Source organism: Mus caroli, chromosome 17, assembly GCF_900094665.2.
Source record: "Mus caroli chromosome 17, CAROLI_EIJ_v1.1, whole genome shotgun sequence".
Classification (NCBI taxonomy): Eukaryota; Metazoa; Chordata; class Mammalia; order Rodentia; family Muridae; genus Mus; species Mus caroli.
This window is the reverse complement of record NC_034586.1, coordinates 47,154,444-47,169,753: the sequence shown is the minus strand read 5'-3', so window position 1 is coordinate 47,169,753 and position 15,310 is coordinate 47,154,444. Positions and strand designations below refer to the sequence as shown.

General features: G+C 44.4%; 1 long non-coding RNA gene and 1 pseudogene across 1 annotated transcript; both read right to left on the bottom strand.

Moving 5' to 3' along the window:
- Positions 1 to 5,496: 5,496 nt before the first annotated feature.
- Positions 5,497 to 15,226, bottom strand: LOC110284168. Its single transcript, XR_002376903.2, has 4 exons — positions 13,636 to 15,226; positions 9,794 to 9,920; positions 6,249 to 6,449; positions 5,497 to 6,059 (listed from the first exon to the last, which is right to left on the bottom strand). It is a non-coding gene; the product is annotated as an uncharacterized LOC110284168 (long non-coding RNA).
- Positions 15,227 to 15,234: 8 nt separating this feature from the next.
- LOC110312268 overlaps positions 15,235 to 15,310 on the bottom strand; it is a 1,579-nt pseudogene continuing 1,503 nt past the window's right edge.

The window sequence follows — 15,310 nt, the reverse complement described above, 5'->3', positions numbered from 1 at the left end:
CTCAGGGTTGTTGATTCTTTTCTAACTGGAGAGTCCCTTCTCAGTCTGCCTCCTATACTGAACATTTTATGTAAGCAAAGAGTCAAACTTTGTTTAACACTACTAATACAACCTATCCCGACTCATAATCACCTGAGCCTACAGAATGGAAGGGCTCCAGAAAGCCATTCTCTAGGGCAGCCCAACAGAACTTCCTGTGAATATGTAAATGCTCTAAGGAATACCATAATGAAAGCTACCGATTCATCACATTTTAGAACTCTTTTACATTTTGCCCAACTCTGTAATAATGGCTTGTATTTCCTCACTTTTTGTTTGTATGTTTTCCTCTGTAACAGGCTAGAGGGACAGGGGCTGGCTATCAAAGGCAAGCTACACAATCACTCATACCCTGCCCTTGTTTTTGTTTTAAAAATGTAAACAAAAGACAGACATTATCCTTACTAAATGCCATTAAAGCATAGGCCTCAGTTTCTATCAGCTTTAGGAAAAAATACAGTTATCTCTATGTCATATTCTGAGAGCAAGCTGAATTCTCCAAGGCTCCACGTCATATTGCTGTCTGATTGTAAAATATTCCAGTGGTGCCATGGCTCTCAGTCAAGCCTCTACCTCACAGGCTCCCAGAGGAGGGGGACTAGCTCTTGACTCCCATGACCTAATTTGCTGTGTAAAATTACTCTTTCCCCTCCTCCTTAGTTTTGGCTCTCCTGGAGATCAGTTTTGGATGAAGAGGAAGGCCTGCAGAAATGCCAGCTCCAGGGGAGAGCCTAGTCAGACAAAGCAGAGAAGAACACAGCTACTGTGTAATTCATTGTTCTCTGTAGGGGTACAGAACATCCTGGTGCTCTGTTAGAATATCCAAAGATCCGTTCTCATGAGCTGAAGCTGTCAGTCGCTGAGGGCCAGTTGGACCACAACTGCACAGTGTTCTCGTGATGTGCTTTGCTGTTGTTGTTCTTTTGTTGGTGGAGCTGGGTTCCTACTGTGCAACCATGCTGGCCTCAAAACCATGATCCTTCTGCCTCAGCTTTCCAAGTCCTGGGAACACAGGTATCTCTCCACCATGCACATGGATTTTAAGTGCAGAATCTCAGCTCAAGAGATAGAGATCTTTAGAGGCATTTTTGTAGCTGAAACAAACCAAGACCCAGAGACCACTGGATCCAGAGACCATGAAGCTTCCAGATCTAACTCTGATGGGCACAAACTGTGTGTGTTCTTCCTCTATCTGTGTCACCTCCATAGCTTTCTGGACAACACAGGAAGAACATCAAACTATGAGACTTCTTCTTTAAACAAAATGGTTTGGGGAGAAGCATGAAGGAGGGCAATGAGCGCTGGCTTAGGAGGCAAAAAGTGTGATGTTCCCAGGCCTCAGCTCAGCCTCAGCATCTATAAAATGGAATGGTTTAATGGGATCTACCCAAGCAGCCCAGTACTGTTCCTGGACTAGACATAGACCACCAAGGCTGCTATCCTTGCCTCCACCTTTTTGGAAAATCACCTCCAGGTCTGGACAGAGCAGGGGACACTTTTGTCAGAACCGGTCTAAATCAGATACAGAACCTGCCTGGGGAAATGTTCCAATCAAATATTTGTCTTTCTTTCTTTCTTTCTTTCTTTCTTTCTTTCTTTCTTTCTTTCTTTCTTTCTTTCTTTCTTTCTCTCCCTCTCCCTCTCTCCCACCCTCTCTCTCTCTCTCTTTTTCTGTCAGTCAGTCTCTTCTTTTCCTTCTTCTTCTTCTTCTTCTTCTTCTTCTTCTTCTTCTTCTTCTTCTTCTTCTTCTTCTTCTTCTTCTTCTTCCTCTTCCNCTTCTTCTTCTTCTTCTTCTTCTTCTTCTTCTTCTTCTTCTTCTTCTTCTTCTTCTTCTTCTTCTTCTTCCTCTTCCTCTTCTTCTTCTTCTTCTCCTCCTCCTCCTTCAATAAATTTACTTTAGAACTGTGTGCTGGTCAGCTATTTATGAATTTGACACCCATGAGGGTCATCTCTGAGGAGGACTGATGATTGATGGGGGAGAATCCAACTCCCTGTGTACGGTGCTCCCTGGGAGTGTGGTCTTGTGTTATATAAGAAAGCAGCTGAGCAAGCCACAGGGAGAAACCAGTGAGCAGTAGTCCTCTATGGCTTCTGCTTCCGTTCCTGCCTCCAGACTCCTGTCTTAAGCTCCTGTCCTGACTTCTCTTCATGATGGACTGTGAGTTATAAGATGGAGCAAACCCTTTTGTCCCCAGGTTGCTTTTTGGTTGTGGTGTTTATCACAGCTCTAGGAAGGGAGCCATGACAAATGATTTCAAGAAATCTTGCAAGGTGGTGTGGATAGTCCTCAAACACCCCACACCCAGATTCTCCCATTCACGTCTTATTACCAGGAAGTATTTGCCTCAACTAATAATTCAATACGGACACATTTTATGCTAAACCATGAACTTAGTTACTTCCTTTGTTTTTACCTCCTTTGTGGTGTCCCATGAGTTCATCTGGGACACCACATTAGCATTTAGTTGTCATGCTGTTTTAGGCTTTTCCAGGCTGTGACAATTTTGGGGAGCGTTAGTCATATATTTGTTGATAGAGTTTTTCTCACAGTTAGACCATGGTCATTAGCTCAGGGAGGAAGAAGTCTGAAGAAAGGGACCATCCTCCTCACATGGCTGAGAGCACACATCACCAACGACCTAACTGTTAAGACCAGCCCTCTCCACGGGGGAGTTACATTTTCCTCCACTTCTGCATGTCCTTTAGAAAGGTAGTCCTGGGTACCAAAGATAGGGTTTTATCCTTCCTCTTCGATGGATCACATTCATTTGTAGAAAGCACAACTGTGCAAGCAATGCCAGCTGGGAAACAAGTTTCAGCTGTAGACTCAACTGCCCCAAAAGGAGTTGGGTCAAGGAACTGGCTTCCATATCCAGTCTTTGAACGGGACATTTCCTCACAGCGCCATCGTGCCAAGCTTCTCTATGAAGCAGTGTGCAGAAATGACAAGGCTCAGTAGAGGGCTTATTCCTATTCCTGTGCAGATAAGATTTGCTTATTGACCACAGCATCGACTCTCACCCTTACTTACAAATCCAGTGCAGCTAAATATCACGTACAAAGAGGTCTTAGAAACCAATAAGGAAAGGTATAATTCATCTTTTCAAACAAGCACAGGACATGGAAAAGAATGTCACATGATATATGTGAGGTGTATATTAAAGCCACACGCATACATATATACTAAAGTCTTGTGTGGTTACTGCTAAGAAATTATAGTATATTCTCACTTCCTGCTTTGTACACTTCACTGCTAAGAAATTATAGCATATTCTCACTTCCTGCTTTGCACACTTCTAAATAGTAAACAAAGAAAACTTTACAACTTTTTTTTCCAGAAGCAATTACATTTTCTTACAAGAAAATTATAAGCATTAAAATAGATGTGGTGTGACTACTTCTAGTGCAACATGCCTATCTTTGACTCTCTTTCATTTTATCTGCTTCTTTCAGGAAAGGGGAACCCCCCCACGCTTATGGAATGACTGCCAGTTGTGAAACATGATGTGACCACTTATTTGTATTTCTTCATTAAAAGTTTGGCATTCCAGGTCACCCCAACCTTGTATGTTTATGCTTAGAAACTGCAGGTATCGTTTTCCTCTGCTGGGTTTCTGAGATTTGGCAATTAACCTGACAGCACGGGAAATCCATTGTTTGCCAGATAATTTCAACTCTACCTGGGGAAAAACTAGCCATGCATGTAATGTCTAAGGAGTGTTAGTATTACCCTGCACACTATCACTTTAGTTATTAAATAAATATGTTTAGACAACATCTGAATAACGGAATTATTAAATCATAGGCCACTTTGACAGGTAATCATTTAAACAAATCTGTCATCTGTCTATAAGTTGTATGAGAAAAATTAAGCTGGCTATGGTGGCAAATGCCTATAGTCTTTACACTCGGGAGCCTGAAGCAGGAGGAGAGTGAGTCGGAGGGCTAGACAAGAGAATCTGTTTTGACAACAACAATAACAATTATAGAAGAGAGAATCAGGAAGTGCTGAACCCAGAGGCTGGGAAGATCATTCAGCGGGTAAAGCACTTTCCAAACAAGCATGAGAACCTGAGTTTGATTCCCCAGAAATCATGTAAATAAAACTGGGTGTCATGGTGCGCACTTGCCATCCCAGCACTGAGGCAGGCAGATAGATCGAGAGGCTTGCTGGCCAGCCAACCTAATCAACAAGCTCTAGGCTTCATTGAAACCTTGCTTGAAAAACAAGATAGACACCGCCTGAGGAAAAACAGACACTTCTGGCACACACACGCGAACGTGAACACACACATATGAACAGGTATGCACGCTACACACACACACACACACAATATTGGCTGAGTCCAAACAAAATTTCTGTTCCTGAAATGATTATTCTTAAATGAAATCACTTATATTTTAGGACATCTACATAACAAGAAAACAAACGTTATTTAAATACAACCTTTTGCTTGAGCGTTAAGCACATGACAAAGCATGATGCCGACATGTTGAAATGCTGCTGGAGAGGGTGACAGAGCCATTGGCCAGGGATGGGCAGCCCCTCCAGGGATGCTCCCCAGAGAATGAGCCCAGGGAGCAAGAGAAACAGATGGCCATGTTTGACATAAGACATGATTCTGTGTGTCCAACAGTTGTTTGTGGGGATGCTACGTACCTGTCTGTCTGAAGAAGGGCAGCAGCGTGGTCACAGACATAGCCTGTGAGAGTGGAGTTTGCTTTGGCAGTACTATTCAGGCCTGTGAATCATTCTAGGTCTGCCTTCCCACCACTGATTAGCTGAAGAAAATTCATCCACGTCATAATGACCCTCCTCTATCACCATAATCACATAATTTCAGAAGCTACTGAGAAGGCAAAGCAAGTACATTGTTGAGGCTTCAGAGAAGCCTGTGACTTAAGCCACCTTGGCTATGTTTAGGACTTTTGAGGGCTTCCTTAAGTGAATCCTATCTAGGAAATGGTTTGGAGCCTTTTGTTTTTAGACACAGTACAAACTCCAGTTGAAATATTTAAATTTTTTTGGATGATGTGTTTGAGCCAAAAATTTCTCTTACAAATGTCTCTGAGAATTAAAATTAAAGGAGCCCAAAGATTAATTTTTATTAAATGTCAAACCTTCAAATGTCATTGAAATATTGGAAATCTACATAGCAACATTACAAAGTTTGATCACAATTCTTCTCTTAGCTATACAGGGCTGTTAGACTAAAAAACAAACAAGAACAGGTGTGTGTGTGTGGGGGAGACGGGTGTGTTTGTGTGTGTGTGGTATGAGTGTGTATTTGTGTGTGTGTGTGGTATGTGTGGTGTGTGTTTGTGAGTGTATGTTATGGGTGTGCTTATATGTGGTGTGTGTATGTGTGTGTGGTATGTGTGTGTGTGTGGTATGGGTGTGTTTATGTGTATGTGTGGTATGTATGTATGGTATGTGTGTGTATGGTGTGTGTGTTTGCGTGTGTGTGTGTAATAGGGTATAGACTAAATAAAAAATAAAGTCTACAAAGTGTCACAATTAAACTTTTGTAGGGTTATAGGTCCCATGTCTGTTTCACTACACAGGGCTTGGCTGCTTGGGGAGGCAGGATGCTGGAAGTAGAACGTGCTTATCCTGTAGGGAGGCCCCAAGACACCACTCCAGGGGTGGGTAAGCACAGTCTGGGGTATAGAACAGACAGAGGTAGCTGGGGGGCATCTCTGGGCCTTCGAAGTCCTCAGACATCTGGTTCTCAGGCTCTTGGACATCTAGGCACCACTGGATGCTGAGGAAGAGGTCAGAACAGAGTGGGGACCCCTAGGGCTGGATCTGGCCGGGGCGGGGCGGGGTGGGGTGGGGGAGCTCCAGCTTGTCCAGCTTGTCCCTCAGGAGAGTCCTTGGCTTGACGCCAGTTGGCTTGGGCTTGGCTTGGTGGCAGTCATGGCTGGGAGCACAGAGAGGTGTACTACAGGAGACTAGACAGCTGCTCTATAGGTGAAGTCCGAGGAAGTCCATGGTTTTAAGGCGTTTATTGTCATGGCTGAAAGTAGATGAGTAAAACTGTACCCTACTTCTCAGGGAGGAGTGTCTTTTATGGGGAGGAGTGTCTGGGAAGGAAAGCTTATTGGCTAAGCACTTCAGGCCTTTAGCTAACTCATTAAAATGGAGATCTGTCTTGAGCCTACCCACAGGTCATGTTCTCTACCTGTGGAGGGGCTTGGGGCATTACCTGTATGTGACCGATGACCACAAATCTATTGAGGGCTGCGGCTTGTGACAGGGGCCTGGTGTCCAGGAACAGGTGAAACGCCTACCATCCCTTCAAGGTCTCTGGGGTTTCAAGCCTTAGCTCAACCAGGGACCAAGCTGCCTTTCGTGGTCCCACAGACTTTCATAATTGCTCAAGTTCAGACTCACTACAAGAAGACATCTAAGAAAACAGAGATGGGGTTAGGTGCATATGGATACCTAGAAACTGAACACTTGGAAGGTGAAGGCAGAAGAATCAAGGGTTCACTGTTATCTTTAGCTTGAGTTCAAGACTGCATGAGATCCTGTCTCAAACACACATTCACATGAAGGCCCAGTCTAAGAATTGTCTAGAGCTGCTTTAACAGTTAGGCATTCTGAAGTCCTGTTCTTGGAGACAAATGTCTCATAAACAAATGCTCATCTGACTTCATTCCCTAATTTCTTTCACCAGCTTTGGGTGAACTGCAGACATTCTATAGCAGCTTGTGTCCCATGGGCGAAGGATGCTTTGATGAATGGATACATTCAGTAGGTTCCTGAAATGTGGTGCGTGCTGATTCTCTTTCAAACAATGAAACAAACTTTTCAGAAAAGTGTCTTCTACATAGTTATAAAAAAAAAAAAAAGATGCACGAGGCAATGAAAGTTGCTGGAAACTATAACACAGATGGTCCCCAACTTACGATGGTTCATCTTTTTCAAAGCACGTGATATGCAAAGGGCAACTTTCTCAAAAGGCTGGGCAGCTGTAGCAAGCTGCAGCTCCCTGTCTGCTGTGCATTCATGTAGGCTAAGCTAGGGAGATCAGGGCTAGGGTGGTAGGTGCGCGTTGATGTATTTTCAGTCTATGTTGCGTTGACTGAGATGTAAGTGACTTGTAAATTAAGCAGTATCAGCACTGTAAATCAAACATGTGTCCCAAACTTCTGTTATATCTCACCACCAGCAGCTCTCATAAACTCTAAAACCTACTAGTAGATGAACTCCAGTAATTGAATATAATCTATAAAATAAGAAATTGGATGTGGCTCTACTTAATATTACTTTTTCTTCAGCTTGAATATCTTTCAAACCTGAAATTTGAGTTGGCAACTGTCCCTTTGGATATTTATCCACAGGAGCTGAAAACATATGTCCATCAAACCCTGCACAGTGATATGTCTGTCAGCTATTTGCTTCATTTCCCACATGCACTTTGCGAGGTGTATCCAGACAATGGGATAATGGGATACCACTCTACTGTAAAAACTATCAAGTTGTGGGAAGGCCATGGAGAAAAATACACATACACACATATATGTATATATACACACACTCATATATATAGAGCCATGCCTAAGACCCTTCAGGAGGAGTCCTTAGATGGTATAAGGATCCTGGGCCAATGTAAGCCTAGAAGTGTCATCATTCACTCCAATGGATCTTGAGGACCATTGAGGAAGGGTCCTTGGCTGCATAGTGACTTTCCTTTCTCATCCTTGTCCCCTCCTCCTCCTAGGATTTGGCCAGAAATCCTCACAACAAATCCTGTTCAGAAGGGAAAGCCTCCCTTAGCACACGCAGGGACTGGAGATGCACCGTGCTCCTGTACTGAAGATTCACTGTGTTCCTCCAAAGGTCACCACCATCAGCCCGCAGGGTTTTGTCTTGCAGAGTCTTTCGACCTGGCAAAGCCCCAGCTTACAGGCCAAGGCCATTTATAGGTATGAGCCCTGGGGTGCAAGAGTCAAGGAAGTTCAAACAGACCTCCTGACTACCTGAGCCAGAGGGCTGGAACAAGTGCTCCTAAGGCTGGCAGAAGCCTCTCCTCCCTCTGTTCTTCAGGGAACAGTTAGCTTTGGTTTGAGGTAACCTCAAAGGAAAAACAATCTGGTGTGTGATAAGCCTCTCTGGCCCTGGGCAGAAAAAGGAGGGCCTCTCAGACCTGGACTCCAATTAAGCAAGGGCAGGCTGTCCTGTGGGTTAGGTTGATCTACAGCCCATGTGTTTAAGGGGCAGAAACTTCAGCCAAAGGAGGACACCTGGAAAATCTTCTAGGAGAATTCTAAATAAGCAGAGGACCTTGTTCTGGGGGGATCTAAAGAACAGAGAAGCAATATTGCAAGCTTAAAGCACTTCCAACCGCACCTCCACAGGCAAACCCAGCTCAATTGGAAGCGTTCATTTGCATTAGAATAGTCATGAATATTCAAGAGTCAGCGGTGTTTCAGATCCATTGTCTGTGCCTGGCACTTTCATCTTCCCCTTGAAAAGCAGATCAGGGGTTTTCAAGAAAGGTGGGCTGGACTAGTCTTTGCACTGCCTGGCAGCAAAGGTGATTATTTTGTTTCTAAATATTAAAAAAAGAAAGAAGCTCAGTCAGTGTGAAATCTTTTCTTTTTTGTTCTAGTCGGGCTAAGGATCCTGCTCTCCAACTTGACCTAGAGACTCCATGCTACCGCGGCTGGGGCTGGGCAGAGTTCTGGCTTACAACTCCTGCCTGCATCTCTGTCCCTCCGGTTTCCTGTCTCCTTAGACACTACTGAGGAGTCAGACCCTTGTCACCCTCCTGACTTAAGACAACGGTCTTGTGGGCTTTGTCACCCACCAGAAGGGATCCTCTTCTGGCTGACTGGTCCCTGCTGTTCAGATGTGTTCAAGATCCATTCCAACCATGTTTACCCGAGCTGTGGGCCAATCAGCTTTCTTTTTCTTGATCTAAGTTGACCAACCCAAAATCATTGGAGGAGAGTCTGACCTATACCACAAAAAACGTTTAAAAACCCAGGCCCTCTGATTGGATTTTACTCTCTTCTCTGCTCTTTGGGACTCTTTTCTCTCAATGTACAATGTGTTTTGTTCTCTATCTCCTCTCTCTCTCTCTCTCTCTTTCTTTATAATTAAGTCTGTTGCAGCCTGAGGTTCCCCTGCCTTAGTTCTATAATTGGCAGAGAAAATGTACCAGATCAAGACCCTAAGCAGTAACCCTATTGTGGGTATGACTATGTTCCATGGACCGTGTACTACATAGGATTTAGGGGACCCCTGCCACAGTTCTAGGACCCTAGGTAAGTATCCTTTGGGCAAGTCATTGGCCATTACATTAGCACCTTCACATTCAACAACTGTTTTAATATTCTGCACTCCTATTGGTCAAATCGACTCGTGTGCATCACGCTTCCTATCTTACATGAAAGGCCTTTGAATTTCTGGAGGCAAAAAACAGAGCTGTGGCCAAATCCGGAGCTGTACACCAAAGCCTTCTCTACTAGAAAACAACACAATCCTTTGATTCTTAGATTATCTTAGGTGGTTTTTATGTAATAAGAATAAGCACCATTTGCATAAATTAATAAAAGAAGGCTCACAGGTCCACCATTGACTGAGGTGACTGACTCTAGCTTCATTGCTAAAGTTCACCTTCCCCAACATTTCTTCCTTACGCTCCAAACTGGCCCACATGTCTCCAACAGGCATGCGGTCAGCTATGAGAGAGGTAGAGCCAAGAAGGTCACAGAGGTAATGAGGGGTGTGTGCCTCTACCTCACCACGCTCCAGCTGCAGCTCTTTCTACTGTTTTATGTGACAAAGATTTGATGATATCTTTTTGAGGCTGTCAGAGGAACCGGTGTGATGGCAATTCAGCAGTGAAGTCATGGTTACGAGTGTCCTAAAAAAAAAAAAAAAAAAAAAAAGCAAAGTGACTACGTGGGAAGTCTCTTACCTATTCTTGCAGTTATTTCTGTCTTCGATTTGCAAGATAAAAGCTGAGCACCTTTCCACCTACTCTGTACTCTATAATCTTCCTGTTTACTCAGAGGCATCTTCAGAATTGTCTTTGGATCCTAACAAAGGATCAGTTGAATGTGGGTTCTGGGCAAGGACTTTAGAGATCTCTTACCCTAGAGAATCCATCCACCCAAGAGATAGGGCTATTCAAATGAATGTTTATATGAACCAGGAATTTTAAAACGAGACAGAACGTATGTTGCTACCAGTGCTACACGTGAAATTAAAGGGAAGAGTTCAAGATGGGACAAGCATGGAACTGGACACATTGCCCCGTGGGAGGACAGAAGAGAAACTGTGATGCTAAAGTTATTTTTTAAGTTTAAATTATTGTACTTAAGAGATCAATAAAACAAACACGCCTCTAACCAGAAAGCTGCACTTGCCCAAGGACAAATGACTTTCTGAAATGCTGGGGGCTGCTGTTGGTGTGAAATAACAAGCTTGGTTGCCCCAACTGCCCAGGACGCCTTTGATTGCACATAGGCAGGAAGGATGTCAGGATGTATGCTTGACTCTGATTGGACAAAGACAGGAAGTACGTAGCCTTGTTTTCGCCTTTAGCCTATGACTAAAGTAGTTTAGGACAGACTCTGAATCCTGGGTAAGAACCTGACCAGTGGCCATCGTCCTGGCCGGTATTTAATAAAGCTTGTTTCAAATTTGGCTTTGAAATTGTAGTAGAGGTCTTATTCTCACCTGGTAGAATTAATATTTTCTGAAGGTCCAGTGAGATCAGACCACCCACTCAAGTTCTAAAGATGAAATTTCACTCTGGGATTCTGGAGCTGAAGGGCCATGCAATGAGCGTAGTTTAAAAAATGCCTTTTAGACATGTAAAAGTAGCTTAGTCAGGATCCCCACTACACCCAAGGCTGCACCTGATAATGAGCATTCAGTGATATTACTCGCTCAAGATAACCAGATGCAGCCCTAGAACCCCGTGAGGCCCACTGCACAGTATATCAGCAGAGACCAAGAGCAAAGCTCTGGAGAGAAGCCAGCTTGATCTGCCCAGTGACTGAAGAGTATTCCCCAGGATCCTGACCCTTGAATCAGGGACTTTTGCTAGAGACTGGACCTTGGGGAGATATGCTTAGGACTGTCGTTAAGCATTTAGAGTGTGAACATTATGTGATGACCCTCAGCATAATAAAATATAACTTGTGCCACAGTAAGTTGAAATGTAACTTATTCACAATGAAAAGCCTTTTTAGCCTACTGTATAGGTTTTCAAGGTTAAACCAAAATCTAGTAACTAAAGATGAAGTTTGTTTAGCTCAGATATCCTTAACATTACAGTCCTCAAACTCTCCAGGGATCTTCTGAATATGGCATTTAAAATGTTTAATGGAAACAGTTTCCCATGGAAGACAGAAATGTCAGCTCCTAGTGGTGACTCTAAAGTTTCTAAAGAAGAGTATGGGGCAGATGAGGCTCCCTGGATTGTGACAACCCTGGCTACTGGACAAAACTGTTCCATGTATCACCTGTCACCAGGACCCTGCCCAAACTGTGGACAAGATAGCCGCACTTTGTCTAGACAAGGCATGCCAGTCCTCCAAGTTCTTCCTCCACAGAAAAAGTCTCTCAGATCTTGTGTCTGGTGGCCAAAGACCGATGTTACCCAACTAAGATGAGACCTCTGCCCCCAACTAAGCCATGGAGACCATGGAAGCCCAGGGGAGCCATCTAGGTAGTGGACTAGGCTTTGTCTTTTACTTGATCTGTAGACCATTTGGACTATATATCTTTCTATAATTTCTCCTTCGCAGATCTCCAATGGCTTGGGTGACTAGGCTATCTGTAGCTTTGTAAGTTTCACAGCAGCAGACAACCAGCTCTTTCCCCCAAGCCTGCAGCTACTTTCCTAGTTCATTTTGAAAGGCCTCCATTTCGGGGAGGCCCTTGCTCAAGTCGCAGGATGAGCCGACGCCCCAATAACTCAAGAGAAACCGTTCTTGGGGTTTATTCTCATGAGGTTTATTCAGGAATCAGCATGCTGAGGCCGAGCTCATAACCCACACAGGGGTAGAGGAGACCGACCCCCAGCAGTTGCAGTCGAGGGTTTTAAAAGAATAAACTGCAAAGTGAGGGGAGGATAAGCCCACAAAGAATAGGGAAGCTGAGTAAACATCGTAAAAATGGGGATGGTGAATTACAGCTCATCTCTCAAGGAAAGGTTACAGGCTATCTTTGGCAAACATTCTTGGTCCCTTACACTATGGGTCAGGTGCCTGGGTGGGTCACCCAGTGGTCATCGTTCTCTCAGGCTGAAGGCGAAAGAACAAAGAATTCCATGCTGGACTTGGTTTCTAGGGGTCTAAAAACACATTGAATTGGGGTCTTACATTCCCCACTCCTTCTAGTAAATAGTTCTAATCATAGAACTAGAAAAATTAAACCTCTAACTCAGTACAGCCCGCATCAGCCTGTTCTACTTTTTGATATTGTTGGCTTAGCCTAAGAACCTGTACAACACTGACCTGCTGTCTGACGAAAGCCATTATCTTGTTAATTATGCAGGGGCCTATAGTAAATAAAAGAAGCAAAACTAATAAGGGGTCCATGAGGGCAGATAGTAAAGTAGTCATCCATGGGGATTTTGTGAACCAACCTTCAAACCAACTTTCATTAGCTTCTTGCTCTCGTCTTCATTTTTCTAACCTTTCTCTAATGTTGGCCATAGAGTCTCTAACAATAGCACATTTGCATAGCAGGTTCCAGCAATGGTCAGGGTGGGTCAGGGTGACTTTCTTTGAACGAACACTCCCTGAACCCAGGAAGCAGGCAGGTGGAGAAATGTCGCTGTTTTATGATTAGCATAACTTGGAGCATTGAGTCACAAAGGTCACATTCTCAAGCCTGGGCCTAAAGGCCTAGAATTTTTTTTTTTTCATTCCCCACTTCTACTTGTTAGTAGTTCTAATCTTAGAACTAGACACTATCTTCTCCCCGACTCACTTGATCCTTTAGGGCATGGTACTGTTGTCTCAAAACTAAAAGCTGCCCTGCACTAATTCTTGCTCTCCAACACACATGGACCTATAATTAAAAGCAGAAGCAGAGTCAAAATCAAAAGGGCTCCCTTAAAAATAGAAATTAGGGTGGTCAAGTGTACAAGATAAGGGCCTTTCCACCAAATCTCAAGGTTTTCGGCATGGTGGCGTCTAATGTACACTGAATCTCTAACTTGGAAGCAATGTGGGGCTTGCAGGTCTCCTTCTCTTGAGTAGGCTTTCTGGAGCTGCTTCCATGCTCGCTGTCTCACCCACTTGAGCACCTTGAGCCTAGAGACAAAGGCTGGGAAAGCAGCATGTCAGCACTATGTACAGCTATTTTTACTAGTGGAGCGCCCCTCCCTATAGAGTAATTTATAGGGGGGTCAGTCCAAACTGTCCAGGGGTGTTTCTAACCCTGAAGAGCACAAAGGGTAGGAGGGCTATCCAATCATTAGCGCCAGTCTCCACTGTCAATTTGGTAAGGGTCTCTTTAATGGTTTTATTCATCCTCTCTACCTGTCTTGAGCTTTGGAGCTTGTATGCACAATGTAACTTCTAATCAATCCCCAGTATCTTGNCCAGTCCCTGACTTACCTGGGCAACAAAGGCAGGTCCATTATCAGACCCGATTACCTTGGGTATCTCCAATCTTGGGAAGATTTCTTCTAGGATCTTTTTGGTCATCACATTGGCCATCTCAGTCATGGTAGGAAAAGCTTCTACTCAGCTTGAAAAGGTGTCTNCAAACACTAATAAGTACTTGTTACCATACTTGGCTGGCTTCCCCTCAGTCTTCTCTCAGGAGGCATTCTGGAAGGATGAGCATTAACCAGCTGGCAAGGCACACAAAGTTTGACGACCGAGTCAGCCACTCCTGGTAATCTCAGAACATGATAAGGGGATGTTCTAACCAGTCTCTGCAGATGTTTAGCTCTTAGGTGGGTTGGACGATCCATCTGTTGGACATATTCTAGTCCTTTTTGTAGGGTAGGATCTCCTTCCCTTCTTAGGTTTAGCAAGTCCCCTCTTGGACCCCAGAGAACTGGTCTATCTTTTTATTTCTTGCCAGTCTTCCAGGGTGTACTGCCGCTTGGGTCCTGGGTTTTGGACTTTTCTGCTACAGGCAGAAGGTTAACACTCTGGGCTGCCTGCTTGGTGGTTAGGTCTGTCATCTGATTCCCTTTAGCCATAGCATCTTAGGCCTTTCTCTGCAGATGTCAACAGCCCCCTTTGTCTGTATATTGCTCCGTGCCCTGGCAAAAGTATACCTGCTGTCAGTGTAAATGTTGATAGACTTCCTGTTTGCCATTCGTAGAGCTTGTATCAAAGCCACAAGTTTGGCTTTCTGGGCTGAAGTCCCTTCAGGGAGGCTGCTGGCCTAGATCACTTGCTTTCTGTCCACCACTGCTGCCCCCGCCTTCAGCTTACCTTCAACTACGAAGCTACTGCCATTCTTGTATCAGCTCTGACTCCCAGGCCAAGGCTGATCCTTCAGATCATTTGAGTACCAGCTTCCTCTGCCAGATGTCAGCGTAGGGATGAGTAGGTGAAGAGTGAGCAGTCTTGGGCAGTAGGGTAAAGGGTTTGAGGACAGCAGGGGGAGCGAAGGTCACTCATTCAGTCAACAAAAGGCTCTGATAATGTGTCATACGAGGTCATTCATCGGTCAGGGGGCTGTTGGTTGCTTTCAAGAGTGTGGGGTGCCACTACAGTTATTTACTGTCCCAGAGTGAGCTTATCAGCATCCTTGACAAGTAGAACTATGACAGCAATAGCTTTTAGGCAAAAAACCACCCGCTGGCAACAGGTTCTAACTTCTTCAAAGGCTTTCTGGTGATCTGGAGTCCACACAAACACCTCCCCTTCCTTGGTTAGTGGGTACAATGGGGCAGCTAAGGTCACAAAACCCAGGTATCCAGAGCCCCCAGAAGCCAGCGGTGTCCAAGAATTCTCTTACTTGCCTTGGTGTAGTTGGGGTGGGGATCTGAGTTACAGTCTTTGTTTTTTCTGGATTCCTTTAGCCACTGCTTCCCATCTCGAAGGGTGTATCTCAAATAAGTAACTTCAGTCTGACACAGCTGGGCCTTTTTAGCTGAGGCTCGGTATCCCAACTCACTTAATTCTGTTAAGTACATTGGTCTTCTGTTGCCCAGGTTCCCTATCTGTCTAGGTCCTGGCTCTTTTTTTTTCCTCTTACCACTGCGGCCAAGATTCTAGCCAAATTTCTCTCTTGTCTACGAACCCTCCTGTTCTCTTTCTTCTGCCTCCC